Source organism: Cucumis melo, chromosome 6 (genome assembly GCF_025177605.1).
Source record: "Cucumis melo cultivar AY chromosome 6, USDA_Cmelo_AY_1.0, whole genome shotgun sequence".
NCBI classification, from domain to species: Eukaryota; Viridiplantae; Streptophyta; class Magnoliopsida; order Cucurbitales; family Cucurbitaceae; genus Cucumis; species Cucumis melo.
In genome coordinates, this window is record NC_066862.1 from 10,283,429 (window position 1) to 10,301,413 (window position 17,985).

Genomic DNA, 17,985 nt, shown 5'->3' on the forward strand with positions numbered 1-17,985 from the left:
AATATTATGTCTATTGTACTTTTAAATATTACGTCTATGATATATCAAATATTATGTCTATCATACTTTTAGATAGATCACCAAAAGACTGAATGATATATACATTATATACTGTATAATATATCAAATATTATATCTATCATCACCGGAAGAAAAATAATTAGGGATAAATTTTAAATCTGACCATAATTGAATTAATTATATATCATATTTACATAGGATATCTAATAAATGACAAATCTTAAAATTAAATAAAAATAAATATATTGAATAATTAACGGTCGACTTTCCTTATTTCATTTTTCTATTTCTTTAATATATAATTAATAATAAATGTAGGTAGTTTGGTTATTTGCGCTCTACATTTGTGTAGTTGATTAGAACATTTATGAAAAATTTGACAACATTAGGTCCAACTTGTAATAAGACACCCTTATTTAGAATATACTAGTTAAAACCCCAAAATAAAACTTGAAACTATCTCTTTTAGTTTCCAAATTTTGACTTAATTTTTTTAAATATTGATAAATAATAGACAACAAAACATAAAATTTAGAGATGAGATGAAGTTTTATTTTTAAAAAAATGGTTATCAAACAAGATTTCAATGTTTAGATAGGTTACTGTACTTTTAATTTTGTGTCTAATAAATCATTTAACTTTTATACATGTAATAAGGTATTAGACTTTGAATTGGTTGTTTGAAAACGAATATAAGTCAATTGACATAGTACTTATACCGTTAAACTCAAAATAAGAGTTTTAATTCCCTCACTCATCCAGGAAAAAGTACTTTAAATTGTTTGTCTAATAAATTGTTTAAAAATATGAAATTTAAGCATTCAGTACCAATATTATTTAGATTTATATATAAGATACAATTTAAGAGAAAGGAGGGAGAGTGGCTTAACAAGAAGAGTATTAACATGAGAGAACCAACGTGATCAACCTCTTTCAAATAAGTAGTAACAGTTTTCAGGGAACACAAACTTTTTTAGGTAAAAAAAATTAAAAATTAACCTATTCCACAATTTGAATGACCAAGAAGTGAATATAGCTAGGTTAATTTATGGTTAACCTATTCTAAAACACAATTAAGATATATTATGGTTACTTATAGCAAATATACAAGGTTTTGCTTTTTTGCCAAAATGTTTTATTCGTGTGACAAATATATTGTAATTTAAACTAATTTTAACGTTTCATTTATATTTTTATATTAATAAAATGTATACTTAAACTTGAATACTTATGACCAAAACGATGATAGGTCACATGACATTCCATATGTTAATAATCTAGAGAACTATGCTTCAAATCTTCCAACTCTATTGATAAAAAACACACAATATTGTCTCTCCTTAGTAATTAATAAAACACATGACCTAGATATTTTTTGTTATTTTTTTTCAATAATATAGAATGTAAGAACACTTCACAAGTTAAAAATGTTGGATTTTTGGAATCTAGAAATCAAAGAAAATTAGATCAAGAGAATGTTAATGTTTAGAAGATAAGTTTAAATTATTGAAACGAAGAATTTAGTTTGGATTAGCATTTAAAAGATAATAATAATAAAAGAACAATGTTGATGGTTTGGTTTCCCTTCGAAGTAATGCAAACTTGAAGTAATTGGACCCAAAAGGATTGATATAATTCGCATAAAGCCTATAATTAGAATCATTACCTGAAACAGAAAGGGTTGGGTTTAGTCAGAATTAACAAAGCTTAATTGAATTTGACAAAGTTTAATTTTAATTTTAATTTTTTAAAATTCTTTTTTAAAAAATTAAATTATATGTTGGATTATGTTTCTTCTTAGCTGTAAAAGTTTGACCACTTTGACTCAGATGCATTTCTCATTTTTCTATATTGATATGGCTATATGGCTATGGCAATGGCAGCTTTTTCATTTTAGAGCAATAAAAAAACCTTTTATTTATTTATTTTTTGAAAAAAATGGAAAATAGATTTGGTTGGGAGATTGATCGAAATTTGATATTAAATATAAAAGAATAGGGTTTTTTTTTTTAAAAAAGTTTTTTTTTACTGGTTTAGGCCCAACATTCTGTTTTAGGGTTTGAAAATGAGATTCTTTGTTTTGTTTATAAAGGAAGAATCATATCATGAGGCCCATTGTGTATGCAATGCACAACAACATATATAGCCTTTTTCCTTTTCTTTTCCCCTCTCTACCTAAACCATTTATTGACTTGGACCACTCTACTATACTATAGTCTACTTTCTCTCTTGATATATAAATATTTACATGCGTACATTCCTCGAATAATAATAAAATATATGTTCATAAGTTTACGAGTTTTTGATGAATATATGCATTGAGTTTTCAAAACATACGATTTTAGTCTATGAGTTTTTAAGAATAGGTCTAAAATATCCCTTAAGTATTTTTTTTATAATACTTTTATATAATTATATGATATTATAAATAAATAAATAAAAATTTAAGAGAAAGTTAAAATTTCTAAAATTATTTTTATGAATTAAATTAATGATAATAATAATAAAGTTATTGGAGACACCTTTAAACCCTATTTTTGGATTAGAAATGTATATTTCAAAAATTGAGGGATCAAGCACACCTACTTACAAAATGGTATATTTTGAGAACTTGGAGATAAAAGACACACATTTTCTCAAGTTTGTAGATTAAAAAGACAAATTTTTGTTTATGTATTTAGAGGTAAATAACATTCAGGGAGGTGTTTGGGCTTTCAACTTACATTGGGTAGAGTGAAGTATTATAGTCTCTTGAATATTTGAATCTCTCATTGTAATATTTAAAGTTATTAATTATTATAACCGATACCTTAGCTACAACAAAATCATTTAAGAACTTTATCTTTACTTATTAAGTGTAACCTAGTTTGTATCACAAATTACAAACTATAATATAGCTAAGTCAGTGATTTCAAAATTATATTATATTAATTATTGCACAATTATTATATACTTAATATCATAATGAATATGGGGTTTCTTGGTATGATTTTCATATAGTTCAATACCATATATTATGTGGCATATGTCCAATGGCATATTATTAAGTAACTTAGTTGATATTAATAAATCAATATATTACAAGACATATCATGTTTATGGTGGAAGATTCTAGGTGTTCACTTTATATTTTTTGTTTAAGGTAGTGGTTTCTACGATTGTCTCAAATAAAATTAATCGTCTTATCACATTTGAATATTTTCCTACAAGATGTTTTCCTTGTCTGAAAATATCTGACTATATTTTGTCCAATATTTTTCTTGGTTGAAGTGCACCATTTCCATTCCTAATGGTAATCATTTTCTTTTTAGACTCGATTATTCAAGATACATTATGAAGCCCATTTAGGGTTGTCGATTTTATTTGTCAAGCAAGCCACATTTAATTATCGAGCAATAATTTTTCTGTACTACAGTTATTGTATTCCGTTACTAATTACTATATTATGTTGTGCGAGTTCTTCATCCTTTGAAGTGTGACGTGATGAAGATTATCACAGTATAGGGGAGCCTAAATCATTGTTGTTGAGAAGTTTACCACAAATGAGTTCTCTATCTCAAGGGAGCCTAACATTCATTAGTGAAGGGAGTTCGTTTACATGAAGGAAAGAGAACACCTAAAAGGAGTCTGATGCACACCGTTGAAATCGAAATGGAAGACACTAATAGTACCACTCTTAGGGCGGGCCTAAGCACGTGGAAAGTGAGGTAACTAATAAGTACACTTCAGAGAGAGTCTCATATCAAGAAGGATTTTAGGTGATTGGTGAATTGAGCTTTACTCACTACTACAAAAACAGACTCTCATGACGGTTTTAAATTGTCAAGAATTATTATTCTTGACAGTTTTAATACTATCATTGAAGCTAGTGTTAAGAAAGTCAAAGTTCTTGACGGTTGGTAAAAACGTTGAGAATAGTGAACGTTGACAGTTTATAGCTATCAAGTATACAAATTTTCATGACAGTTTAAAACCATTAAAAGTATAAGTGTTCATGACAGTTTAGAGCCGTCAAGAATATGAATATCCATGACAAAAACCGTCTAGAATATGAATATTTATGACATTAATAACCGTCAAGAAAGTGATTGTTTATGACATTTAAAAACCATCAAGAATACAATTGTTTATGACATTTTAAAACCATCAAGCATTTTTCGACAATATTCATCAAGTATAAAACCTTTCACCATATCATTTCCAAAACTTTGCAAATATTCCTATCATTTACAAAACCAATATACAATTCCATCAGAGTTTCAGAATGACTACAACAACAAAGTTTCAGAACAATTCAACTCTTATGAACAATTCACCTATCATCCCCCCCCCCCCCGCGCGAACAATTCACCTATGAACAAATAACCTATCAACAAAGTTTCAAAATGGCTACCACAACAAAGTCTCAAAAGTATACCAATCAACCCCCTTCCATATGAACAATTCAAAAAACCAGCCACAACAAAAAATTTCCTGCATTAGAATCAGAAATAAGTCGCAATCATATGTACGAACCCAAAAAATCAGCCAACTCAACCCGCACCTCATCTAACTCTACCTATGAGTATGGTTTTCGTGTATCAATCTATAAACATGCAAAATAAATGAATTAGTATTGATGAAAATTATTATACCCACAAAAGAAATAGTTTGATATATAACATACCAAATCCGAGCATTTAAACATCTAAATAGCAAGCATCTATACTGAAATCAAGCATTTATATTGAAAATGGACATCTAAACAGCAACCAACATGCATCTAAACATCTAAACAACAATGGGTTCAAGAAGCCAGTAGGGTTACTGCACAGTGTATAATAACTTCAGTAAATGGTTGAAGTTACTCTGATGGTTGGCTTGCCATTGTTGTCCTGGTGAGTATTTAACAGACATATATTGTGATTTTTATTGATTCATGCTAAAGAAAAGTCTTATATCCTATTGGTTCTCAAGACCTCACTTTCTCCTTCTCACTCAACTATCATGTCTTCACATCCTTTGAGGCTAATAAAAGAAGAAAATAATTTATAGCATCATTCTTGTTAATGGAATAAAACTTAACTATCATAACATGATAATTTAGTTGAAAAGGAAACTGGCCCTATAAAATACTAGGCCACACATGTCAAAGCAAACTTATAAGTGAGATTAAGCTCATTGAATTTCATTCTACACTCATTTAACAATAGAAAGAGGTGAAGACAATAATGAGATAATTCTAAAAGCTAAGTAGCCATTTGCATAGTAGAATTTTAAGTTCACCCACAAATTTTAACCCCCCATACTTGGTGGTAAATTCGGGAAATCAAATCCATGATAAAACAGCCTTATACTTGCAATACGAATATGGTTACGATAGTCAAACCAATTCTGTGTTTTTTTTTCAAACCAATTCTGTATTTGCACACAACTGCAAGGAATAAAACCATTTAACCATAGCCACAAAGATGACAAGCCATAGAGAACGAACAACAACATATGAAAGAGTGCAAAAATGAAAAAAAAAAAAAAACACTCACCGGTTACCACTTTTATCATGCTTAACTGTTGCAACACTTCAATTTCTATCATAGCTGCATCACGATATTTCCTGATTCCACGCACAATTTTAGTTGCAACCATTTCCTTTTTTTTTCTCTGTCCCAGCATTCAAGCACTTGACCAAAAGTACCTTCTCCCATTTTGCTATGTATTTTATCTGCCATAGAAGAAATGAATTGACCAAGTAAGAAAAAGAAACAGCTACCAGAAAAGAAAATTTCGTAATTCCCAAAACCTCACTAGTCCTAAACAATTCCAAATAAATAATGATTTTGAAAAGCACGACAAGTTGCATATGGGTTCATTTTTTTTTTTTAAAAAAATCAAATTAAGGTGAAGATAATGAATAATCTTTTTAATATCATCTTCAGTTGGATGCAAAAGTTTAAAATATAGTCATCATTTAAATAAGCCAAGGAACTAATTCAAAAGAGATGGATCCTAGGGTGATCAATCTTGATAGCAGATAAAAGTTTCTTTGATCATAGTCAAGTGTATTTACAGTGAGAAGTTAAATTTTCTCCAAGTGCAAAGATGTAATGCCCATCTTTGTCATCTTCTCGGCAGGGGGAGAACCATTTCGTGCCACTCCCTTAACAAATAGTGGATTAGAAGAATGATTTGATGGTGCTCTTGTAGATGCAAAGCTTGGAATATTCTCAATCTCTTTCCCACAACATATTCCTCTCTGAGCATACACACAGTCACCCATTCATATAAAAGTTTGCCCTTCCTAAACCTAATATCCTCACCCAAAGTTTGATTATCCATAAGGCAAAAGAAACTACAAGATTTTTGTTGTATGGATACTCTATATGCAAGAAATATAAGCCAGACTCATGGTAAACAGACATGAGTGGTGGAAAAATAAACGAAAAGAACGCATTAAAACAGATCGTGGAATGGATCATCAATTATAAGTAAAAAATCATCCATAAAAATAGAAACAAAAGTTTCGAGCCATCATCCATATGAATAAAAAGAAATACTTACTTGATCTGGCAAGTTAAATCATTGGAGCTTACATATAAATTTTTTTTTTAACTCAACAGATCAATAAAGAAACTACAAGAAAATAGTATTGACTCATAGAACAAAAAACAGAATATTTATATATATATATATAGCATAAATCAGAAATTAGGAAAGGCAAGGTTTAATAAAAACAAAGACAAAACGAAAGGCTTCTAAAGCTACGTTGATCAGAGATTATACCTCGGTGTGTGACACTAACACATACCTAAACAAAGAAAAATCCGACAGATCTAGATCTACAAAACCAAAATCAAAACAAAATCAAATCAGATCTGAAAGAGAGGATGAAAGATTATACCTAAACACAAAGGTAGACCTAAAATGACTACCTGCACATACAGTCACCAGAGTATTCAGTTTTACAATTTGTGCATCCAAGCCCCTTAGCAACACTAGTATCCCCTTCTTCTTTACTAGATAAATATCTTGTCTCAGTTAAGACAAATAGCATGATTACTCTTAATGAAATTTTGGTTAAAACTACTAGCCAATAGTAAACTAGCAGTCTAAAGAAGTCTTAGAAACTTCTTCAAACTAAATGAGATGTGTCCTTAATGGAATCAATAACTTTTATCAATACAAAAAGGCTTGGATGAAACTTTTATGACAATGTGTTTCCACATTATCTTATGAATTATATGACTATAATTTACTTTTGTAGCAGTTCAAATATAAGTTATGTAACTAACAACACAAAAGGATACTGCGCCTTATGTGGGTGTATGGTGGAGGCTCCATCTTTTTCTCGGCATCTTTCCATGTTATGTCAATCTTGAATTCCTCATCAACATAGCTGGGAAGAGGCAAGCGCAAAAATACCTCCTAAATTTGAAGTAAAAAGAAATTTCATGAGATACACATTGTACAGAAAGGAATAAGAGCACCTGTAACAATGTAAATTTAGATTCAAATGCAAGCATGTTCCATATGTTCTCTATTGACTTTGGTATATCTTCTCCGTATAAAAAACACCCGCGTTAAACAAAAAACAGGAAAATATTGACATGAGAAAAACTAACTACATATTTTACTTCAAATCAATAAATTAACTTGACCAAAAGTAGTACATGTGACTTTCGGCAACGGAGTGACTTTCGACGACGTTCGAGTGATGTTCGGTGACGTTTGGCGACGTTTGGCTGAAGAAGAATGCTTGACCAAGCTGAAGAAGAACGCTCGAAACGACGGCGACGGAACGACCTTGACCAAGCTGAAGAAGAACAACGCTTAGCGACGGACCGACATTCGGAAGACGGAGCGACAGCCGATGAGTTCACAGTGACACATGCGAAGAAAGTGAAGAAAAAAGGGAAATTGCAAAAAATAGGTTAAAAAAAGAGCTTTAAATGAATTTTGGGACAAGTTTTCAAAAGAAAGACTTTTAGGACAATTTGGGTGTGAATGGACAAAAATGCCCTTTATTAAATTTCTATCGCTCTCTATTGATTTTTTGCCTACCCACGTTCGCTTTTCCTTCTCTTTCGCATAGAACACCTGAAGTAAAAAAAAAAACATCTCCTTTCGTTGGCTTTTGAAATTTCCCGCTCTGCTCTTTGAAGATACTCCGACTGTTCGTCTGTCGTCGGTTCTCCTGTGCATTTCGTCGCTTCTCCTTTTCGAACCTAAGAATCAACTTTTCTTGTTTCAGTGAGTTTTATCTGTAACCCATTTTCAATATAATTGCTGTAAATGTTTGGTTTTGGAATCGACTTATTTACTGGAATTTGTTCCTTTTTCTTCAGGCTTCAATCATGACATCGACATCGACATCGACCGACGGACCCTTGTACAAGATTAATCTTTCCCATCATTTTTATTCCCTAATAAGTTGTTTGTCTCATTTAGAAAAGACAACACATAATATTAAGGCCAAACTCAAACCCGATCAATTAGCCTTATTTAGGAAAACAAAGTTTGGGCACTTTTTGGACCTAAATATTGTCTTTAATGGGCCACTCATCCACTACTTACTGTTAAGGGAGGTGGAAGATGAAGGAAAGGATTCTATAAGTTTCTTACTAGGGGGCGTTGTTTGTACTTTCGGTAGGAGAGAGTTTAACATCATAACTGGACTATGGGGTCCTAAAGAGGACTATATTCAGTTGGTTGGGAATAGTCGACTGTTGGAGAAGTTTTTCAAAGAAAAGGAGTGTATTTATGTTAGCGACTTAGAGGATATATTTTTGGAATACGAGGGTGAAGACGATGATATTGTGAAATTAGCTTTAGTCTACTTTATAGAGATATCTTTGTTGGGAAAAGATAGGTGAACCAAAGTCGACATTGGTTTTTTCTAGATTGCTGATGATTGGAATATATTTATTAATTATGATTGGGGTCGGATTGTTTTTGAACGCACGCTAAGTGCCTTGAAAAAAGCCTTGGACAAGCAATATGCCAAGGGAAAGAAGAAATCAACACAGACAAAAAAATATACTATCAATGGATTTCCGCATGCATTACAGGTATGTGACTTCTTACTTCTTACTTCAAAACTTTTAAACGATCGTTTAGTTATTTAAACGATGGTTTAGTTATTTAAACGATCGTTTAGTTATTTAAATGATCGATTAGTTATTTAAACGATCGTTTAGTTATTTAAACGATCGATTAGTTATTTAAACGATCGTTTAGTTATTTAAACGATCGATTAGTTATTTAAACGATCGTTTAGTTATTTAAACGATCGATTAGTTATTTAAACGATCGATTAGTTATTTAAACGATCGATTAGTTATTTAAACGATCGTTTAGTTATTTAAACGATCGTTTAGTTATTTAAACGATCGTTTAGTTATTTAAACGATCGTTTAGTTATTTAAACGATCTTTTAGTTATGTTAAACAATCGTTTAGTTATTTAAACGATCGTTTAGTTGTTTTTAACGATCGTTTAGTTATATTAAATGATCGTTTAGTTGTTTTCAAACGATTGTGAAACCACTTGTTTATATATCTATATATATCTTGTGGCACTTCCTAAACTTGTTTGTCAAATGTCGAATAGGTTTGGGCATATGAGTCTATACCAACCATCATTGGATGTGGTGTAGATAAAGTAAACGATCATGCCATACCACGAATGCTGAGGTGGGTGTGCCAACAATCACCAAAGTCCCAAACTATAAGCCAGGTGTTTGACTCGCCAATGGTAAGTAGCAAGCAATAGTAACTTACTTAAGGATCGCATGATTTTGTGTTTATTTCTTTGTCCTAAATACATTTGCCTTTTTCTATTTGCAGTTTATAATTAAGGCGGTCATTGAGATGACACCTGAAGAGGAGCAGTTGAAAATTGCTTCAGGTGATCTTTTTGAAAACTTCCGCGCATCTACCATTATTCAGTCGAAGAATGGTGGTTCAAAAAGAGTAAGAAAAGTTGTTAATGATGAAGATGACTTCAAAAAGAGTAAGAAACAGAAGTCCAAGATTAACATGAAAAAGGCTATTAGGAATCTCCAAGATCGAGTAGCGGTTGTTGAAGGGCAACTTAATAGCATAAAATCAGATATTGACGAATTGAAGGGCATGATGTCAACCATATTGAAGCACATTGGACTTCAAAGAAAGGTTAGGAATGAAACTGTTAAGTGTATTGACGTTAGTTGTTTCATATTTGGTAATTACTCATACGTTAAGTTGCATGTTCTCGCTAATTCATTTTGAGGTTCCATAGGGTGACGAAGGGGACCGCAAGGTGTCTGAAGGCTTAGTAGATCATACATTAGAAAGTAAAGAAGTGGATAATGCTAAGACCGAAGATGTTGACACAGACGGTACCCCTAATTGGTTGAGGATGCCAAAGGAGGATGAACACATTGAACTTAAAAAAAAGGTTTGGTTCCATGTTCTTGCTAATATTGATGTTTAATTTCTATCATTATCCACACTAATGCATTATGAGCTTCCATAGGGCGACGAAGATGTGTTGGAGAAGAAGGTTGATATTGGTTTAGAGGAGCCAATAGATGTCGTTGACGATGAGGACGTCACAGAGATAGAACCATTTCTCACTCAACGACCACACGTTCGACCCGTTCGTAGGAAGCGTGCAAGTGTTTACCTATCACCCCATTCATAACTCTACCTAAACGGTCTGTGACATCAACCACCAGTACCTCTCAGTCTGAACCAATTGTATATGATCCTATGCACAAAATACTTGACGTCCATTTAGATAGACTTCGAGCTTGGATTACAGACAAGCGTACAGACGATGAGCAGCGTGAAACCTTTCATGAAAAAAAATCGAAGGTTTTTTTCAGAGACTTGTTTATGTGTCGCCGGTGGTTGGCGGATGAGGTAAGGGATTATCTTATCATTTATGCAATTATAATTTTTTCATTGTTATGGTTCTATACATTTACTGCTTACTTTTGTTTCTATTAGCATTTGGATGCACTTTTTCTTTTCATTCGCTTGAAGATTAAGGCAGCCGGGATACCTTCTTCTCAGAACTTCACAACTGCAGACACAATCTTTATGGTTTGGAATCGTCACGTTACTTTATGTATGTATTTGCGTTTGATATTTGTCTTTTGGTCTGATATTTGCGTTTGTATGTTTTTCTTTGCAGCGCATTTTAGTTTCGAAGTGGCCCCTATACAAAGAATGTATTAAAGAGAATCGCCCGTTTGACTGGGACGAAGAGTATAGGTTGGTTGACTATGTTGTCGGGTCAAAAGAGGACTTCCAAGATCCTTGGGCAAGTGTTGATTACGTTTACTCTCCATTCAATGTCCATGGCAACCATTGGGTTCTATTATGCTTGGATTTGGTAAGTTATCAAGTGAAGGTATGAGATTCGCTTCCGTCACTTACAACTGCCGAAGAGATGACAAACATATTACTGCCCATTCGAGAGTTGGTGCCAAAGTTGTTAGATAGTACTGGCTTCTTTGATAGGAGAGGTAGATCATCGACATACAAGGAACCTTGGCCAGTTGTTATTGTTGACTCAATTCCACTTCAACGAAATAATAGTGATTGTGGCATATTCACAATTAAGTATTTTGAGTACATAGCTGCTGGTGTTGGTTTAGATACATTATGTCAAGAAAACATGTCCTACTTTAGAAAACAATTAGCATTTCAATTATGGACCAACACTCCTATGTATTAAAATATTTACATAAATCACATGTATCAATTGGCTGTTCGATTATTCTCTATGTTGCATTTCAATTAGTATCAATTGGCATTTCAATTAGTAGTATCGATTATTCTATATGTTGCAAAACTACTTGTAGCTAAACGATCGCTTAATTTTTTTTATAATTTTAAGAAGATCGTTAAGACATCGTTTATTAAGAAGATCGTTTAGACTTTACTAAACGATCGTTTAGACTTTATTAAACGATCGTTTAGACTTTACTAAACGATCGTGTAAACTTTACTAAACGATCGCTTAATATTTTGACGTTTATTAAGAAGATTGTTTAGACTTTACTAAACGATCGCGCGATGAGTATTTCTCTACACGAATATTTTGTGATATGTATCTAAACGAATGAAAAAATATTAACTCAAATATTCTTTCTCAATTTTGGCCACGTTTAATTGAAAATATCACAAAGCATTTATTTTATAACAAAGTTTAAAATTATAATATGTTATTCTTTCTATAAAAATTACATAAAAAAATAATATAAACGAATACAAATATTAACTCAAAAGTACAAGAACGAAATAAATATTTTTTTATTTAGCAAAAGTATTTATTGGCCCAAAGTTCCAGCACATGTTGTTGTCTAAACAGTTTCATGTTTGGCACAGTTAGACAACCAAGGTCACTACCAGTTACAAGGCATTCAACAAATTTAGAACAGAAAATTCCACAATCCAATGAATGCCCTTTCTGTAATGTGGCCTTCGATCTGCGTATTGGCCAAGGGCCATATGTGAAATTATCTGAATGGAGGTTGACTCCAATTGCAATCGCGAGTGAGGGGATGCATCGTGCAGGCATTTGGAGAGCTTCATCAACAAGTTTCTGCTCAACATAATTAGGCATTGAGTCGAACACGTAGATCCTGTATTTTCTCATATCAGCTGCAATAGCCAACCAGTGTTCTTTTATGTTGATGCAGCTAATCACGTAGTTGACATCTCCCCACCCTGGTATTTGGTCGTAATCATCAACAGCAGTGTCGAAATAGTATTCCACATCTTTTTCTGTCCATATACTTAGGTGTGCTGTTGGGTCTTTCCATTCAGCTTTCTTATTATCTGGTGTCACCAGATGAGTATCGAAAATATGGTTCCAAACAATGCAGTCTGGTTTATTGATTCCAATCTTGAAGAATAAGTCAAAAATATTAGTCAGAATATAATGATGCAGTTTAACTTCTATACAAAAAAATTAAAGAATAACAACTTACTAGAAACGATGAATGTAATATTCTAAAAGAACGCTTGCAAAGGTGCTTCAGATGCAACATTTTATTCTGAAGGTGGGATAATAGCAAATCCAATGTTTACAAAGAAAAAATAAACGATCGTTTAGTGAATGAAATGAGAGTATAAGAGATCGCTTAAGAAATGTACATGTGATCGTTTACTTACTAAGCGATCGTGTAATATTAACTTAACGATCGTTTAGTTAATAGAAGCGTTCGTTTAGTTAATAGAAGCGATTGTTTAGTTAATAGAAGCGATCGTTTAGTTAATAGAAGCGATTGTTTAGTTAATAGAAGCGATCGTTTAGTTAATAGAAGCGATCGTTTAGTTAATAGAAGTGATCGTTTGGGAAGAGTACTTACGTCTCCATGTACCCATGTGTTTTCTTCAAGCTGTCTGAAAAAGTCTTTATTTCTAGTTGTGGAGACTACTTTCCTTTGTTCATGGGTTGTTTTTCTTGATCTTTTCCATTGTAAGTATTCCTTCCATAATTTTGGATCCACTTGCCACATCGGATTATATGTATCTACTTCTCTGATTTCCACATCTGGGACAGGTGTTGTAGATTCTGATATGATCTGAGCAGATGTTGTGGGTGCATTACCTTGTTCATCTTCATCTTGCACCTTTTTATTTGCTATTTTACATAGCTTTCTTCTCTTTATTGGTTTTTCTTGTTCATCTTTATCAGGCACAGTTACTGGTTCTTTTTCAACCAAAGTAACTGCTTCATCATTTTTTTGAATCTCAACCTGTTTTTTTTGTTGTTTCCTGCAATGTAATCGTATTAAACAAGTAAAAAACTATTAATTCAAGCGACTACAAATTTGTTGTGTATACATACCAGTTGAGATTCTTCATTTACAATTTGTACAGTTTGATCCAATGGAGCCAATTCACAAAGTGCAAGAGGTTGGCTCACAAATGGAAGGGTAGTAATCATTTGTGGCAGGTCTGTTTCTTTCTGAATTTGATGACTTAGACTATCCGATATATCTCTTATAGTCATTAGCAAGTTTGCATCCCTACCGTCTATGCTTATATCACTACCACATTCCTGTTGATGTTCCCTAAACAAAATGAGAAAAAACATGAGAATAAGAAAAAAATACAATTGTTAGGTATTTATAAACTAGTAAACAATGAATGAAATGTTAACCTTTGGGTTTCCTCTTGATGTTCAGTATGTTGTTCTTCAGTAGGTTGTTGTTCAGTATGAACAACATACTCATTGTCATTCTGATCAGTATGATCATTGCCTTGATTTTCAGTTTGATTCTAATAAACAAATAAAAACGAACATAAAATTAAAAAAATAATGTATTGTTAAACCATCATGCATATAAAAGTAAACGATCGCATAACTTTGATAAACGATCGTCTATCAAAGTTATACGATCGTGTAACTAATGTATTATGAAAACAAATTTTACCTGGACCAATCTCTCCAACATTTGCTTCATTTCATACAGCTCCAATCACTGCTTTGTGATTGTGTCATCCATCCTACAGACTATAGAAGGCAGTGTGGATAAATCCTTACGAACTTCTTTTATTTCCTTCTTCAGTTTCTTGTAGGATTTTGAATGACTTTGTTCTTCTTTGTCATTGGACTTCTTTGATCTGAAATGTTTCTTCTTGGTGATTGGATGCATTTCAGACTCGTCAGCCACTGTTTGACTTTGTTCTCTTTGGGGTGACAGTTGTTCTCTTTGTGGAGATGAGTCTGATTGCTCCAATGATTTGTTGTTCATTGCTCCAATGGATTCATCGTCCTCCATTTGCATGTTATCATCCCCTCGAATTCGACTCTCCATGAAAGCCTTCTCTTGGGTTGACATCTTCAGTTTAGGTTGAACAACAGTCTGCAATGTAATTGTATTAAACGATCGTGTAATTGTATTAAACGATCACTGACAAGTTTTACTTACATTTTTGTTGTCGAATATGTTCTTCTGCAGCATTTTGTAAGATGGAGCTTGTGTACAATTCCATCTCAATATCCTAGGGATTAATCCCTTACTGTTTCTTATGGCCAGGTGCTCATTTGCAGTTGAGAGTACTTCATAAGCCCACACCTACAACATTTAAACAAATATGTTAAACTTTGATGTTCAATTGGCATTTACTTAAAGTGTATGAACAAATAAAAATCACCTGAAAAGCAAGCACGTAGCCTTTGATGTTGTAGTATGACACTGCTTTGGAACTTCGTGTCTTCTTCAGCTCGTATGCTTCTTTTTTCCTTGGAGACTTGTCTTTAAACTGTTGAGCAGACGAGTGTAGAAGAAAGTTGACCAATCGAAGCTTTTAAATGCTTCTTCATCATCAACTCTTCCCAAAATATCCATGTCAAACTGTGTTTTTTTATCCTTCCCGACCATCACAGTTTCTATGAAGACGGCCAAGGCGACCTTCACAGCATCGTCATCATTTGTAAACTCAAAATTCTTGAAAATTTCCTCAATTTCCAAGCATGTTATTAGTTTCTTATTTTCTGATCCGAATAGAAGACTTTGTAGGCGCTTGCTATCACAATCTTCCTCTAATGGATTGTTTGTTGGCCACAATTCAGTTTTGATGTTGAATTCCTTTTGGGTAAAACGGACGTTCTTCTCCAAAACTGAGAAACAGATTTCATCTGCATTACCGTCTTCAGGTATTTGCCTCAGCAAGAAATGATCGATCAACTGGCCGTTGAAGACCATGTTCACATTCAGCAATGGACCAAAAATTGTTTTTTCGAACATTTGCAGCTGGTCCTTGGTCAGTTTATCCTTAATAAGACTGCCGATCTTGTGCACTTGGCATGACACAGTGGCAGGGAAATACTTCTCGCTAGGTACAGCCATCCTGAAAATATAGTTAATCGGAAAGTAATAAATTTAACAATCTAGAGAACTATATTGAAGACAGAAGTCGAATCTAAAACCCTAAACGCTTCACAATATTAATTTAAGAACACAATGGCAGTTTTTCAAGACAGAAGTCGAAACGTTTGAAATATAAAGAAAGGAAAAGTTCGGGAAAATACCTTTTGACGTTGACGAAAAATATGGACTGAGACAAAAATGGTCTGAGAGAACAATGGACTGAGAGAAAACGAAGGTGAGTGATCAGTGCGGTTGTGTATTGCGAAGTGACGAAAAACGAACGAAGAAGGCAGAACGTATATATCGGTTGTTTTTACCAAAGGGGCAATATTGTAAATTCGCGTACTTTTTTGAAATGTTGAATCGCGGTTGTAAACAATTCGCGGGTGTGTTTCGTTGTTTTAAAAGATCGTTTAGTTTTTTTAAACGATCGTTTAGTTGTTTATAATCGATCGTTTAGTTAATTTCAAACGATCGATTGGTTGTTTTAAACGATCGTTTAGTTTTGTTTGACCGATCGTTCAGTTTTGTTTAACCTATCGTTTAGTTGTTTTCAAATGATCGTTTGGTTGTTTTTACACGATGTTTTGGTTGTTTTTAATCGATCGTTTAATTTTGTTTAATCTATCGTTTAGTTGTTTTCAAACGATCGTTTGGTTGTTTTTACACGATGTTTTGGTTGTTTTTAATCGATCGTTTAGTTTTGTTTAACCTATCGTTTAGTTGTTTTCAAACGATCGTTTGGTTGTTTTTAACCGATCGTTTAGTTATTTTTAAACGATCATTTAGATATTTTTAAACGAACGTCTAGTTATTTTTAAACGATCCTAAAACCAGTTTCTTGTGTTCTTAAATGAATAAGCCAATTGTTATTTTCGTCTTCTTCATCCATCTGGAAGCACAGAAAGTAAGAATGTTAGGACAAATCATTAAGAAAACACATCATTAACAAACATTCATTAATTAGTGTAATACTTAGTACATTGGTAGAGAACTTTCTAATCTTGTATGCTCGACTTGTCGGTATATGAAATTGGATTGGTACACGTTAATCTGTTGTTTACACATCATGAAATTGGATTGGTACACATCATGAAATTGTATGCTCGACCTATTTGTTTACATCGACCACACTTATGCAATTTCGGAGCTTCACCAACACTTGGAATCCTCTTTTTCTTTGGTCGACCAACTCTTTTGACTACTTTTGGAGGTAAAACAGTCATATGTACGTAGTCTTCGCTTGTCTTCCAATCTGACTGATTCCCAACTAGGTAGACGGCCTCCGCATATGCAGCCAACAATCATTCATTAGTGTAATAATTAGCACATAAGCTATAAACATTTATATTACGATCCTGTGCTGCAGTAATGACATGTGAGCATGGTAGTTGCTCAACTTGAAACTCCTTGCAAGTGCATTCTTTAGTCTGAAGGTTTACGACCTCCTTCTTATCTAAATCTTTGACATGAAATTGGTAACAGTCAATTGGGTTGACCTTCATTGTCAAAGATCCTTCTTGTTTCTTTTGAATAACTAACTCTGCCCATTTGGTCAATGTAGACGTCACTTTAATGCCTTCTTCTCGACGCTCCCAAAACCAACGTTGTAGCAAAGCTCGAACATTTTCAAGGAATGAAGCAATAGGCAAATCTCTAGGTTCTTTCAGTATAGAATTCATGGACTCTGCTATATTTGTTGTCATCATGTTATACCGTCTTCCTGGGCAGTGAACACGAGACCACCGTGCTATTCCAACATCATTTAAATATTTCCCTGAACCATTAGGAAATGCAAGAAGATGTCTCCACGCTTCTACAAACGTTGATTCATGATATGTTCTCGATGCATTATAAAACAAAGTAGCAACCGTGTCATTCTTATATTTATCATGCAAATTTTGACTCAAATGTTGGACACAAAGGCCGTGGAATGCAGAGGGGAAAACTGATGAAATACCCTTGGCGAAGCATGTTTTCCGATCTGTCACAAAGCCTAGATTAGGCACCTCCCCTATTGAACCTTTCAATTTTTCTAAGAACCATTGTATTGAGTCATCTGTTTCTCTATCAACTACTCCAAAGGCTAGAGGATAGATCTGATTGTTACCATC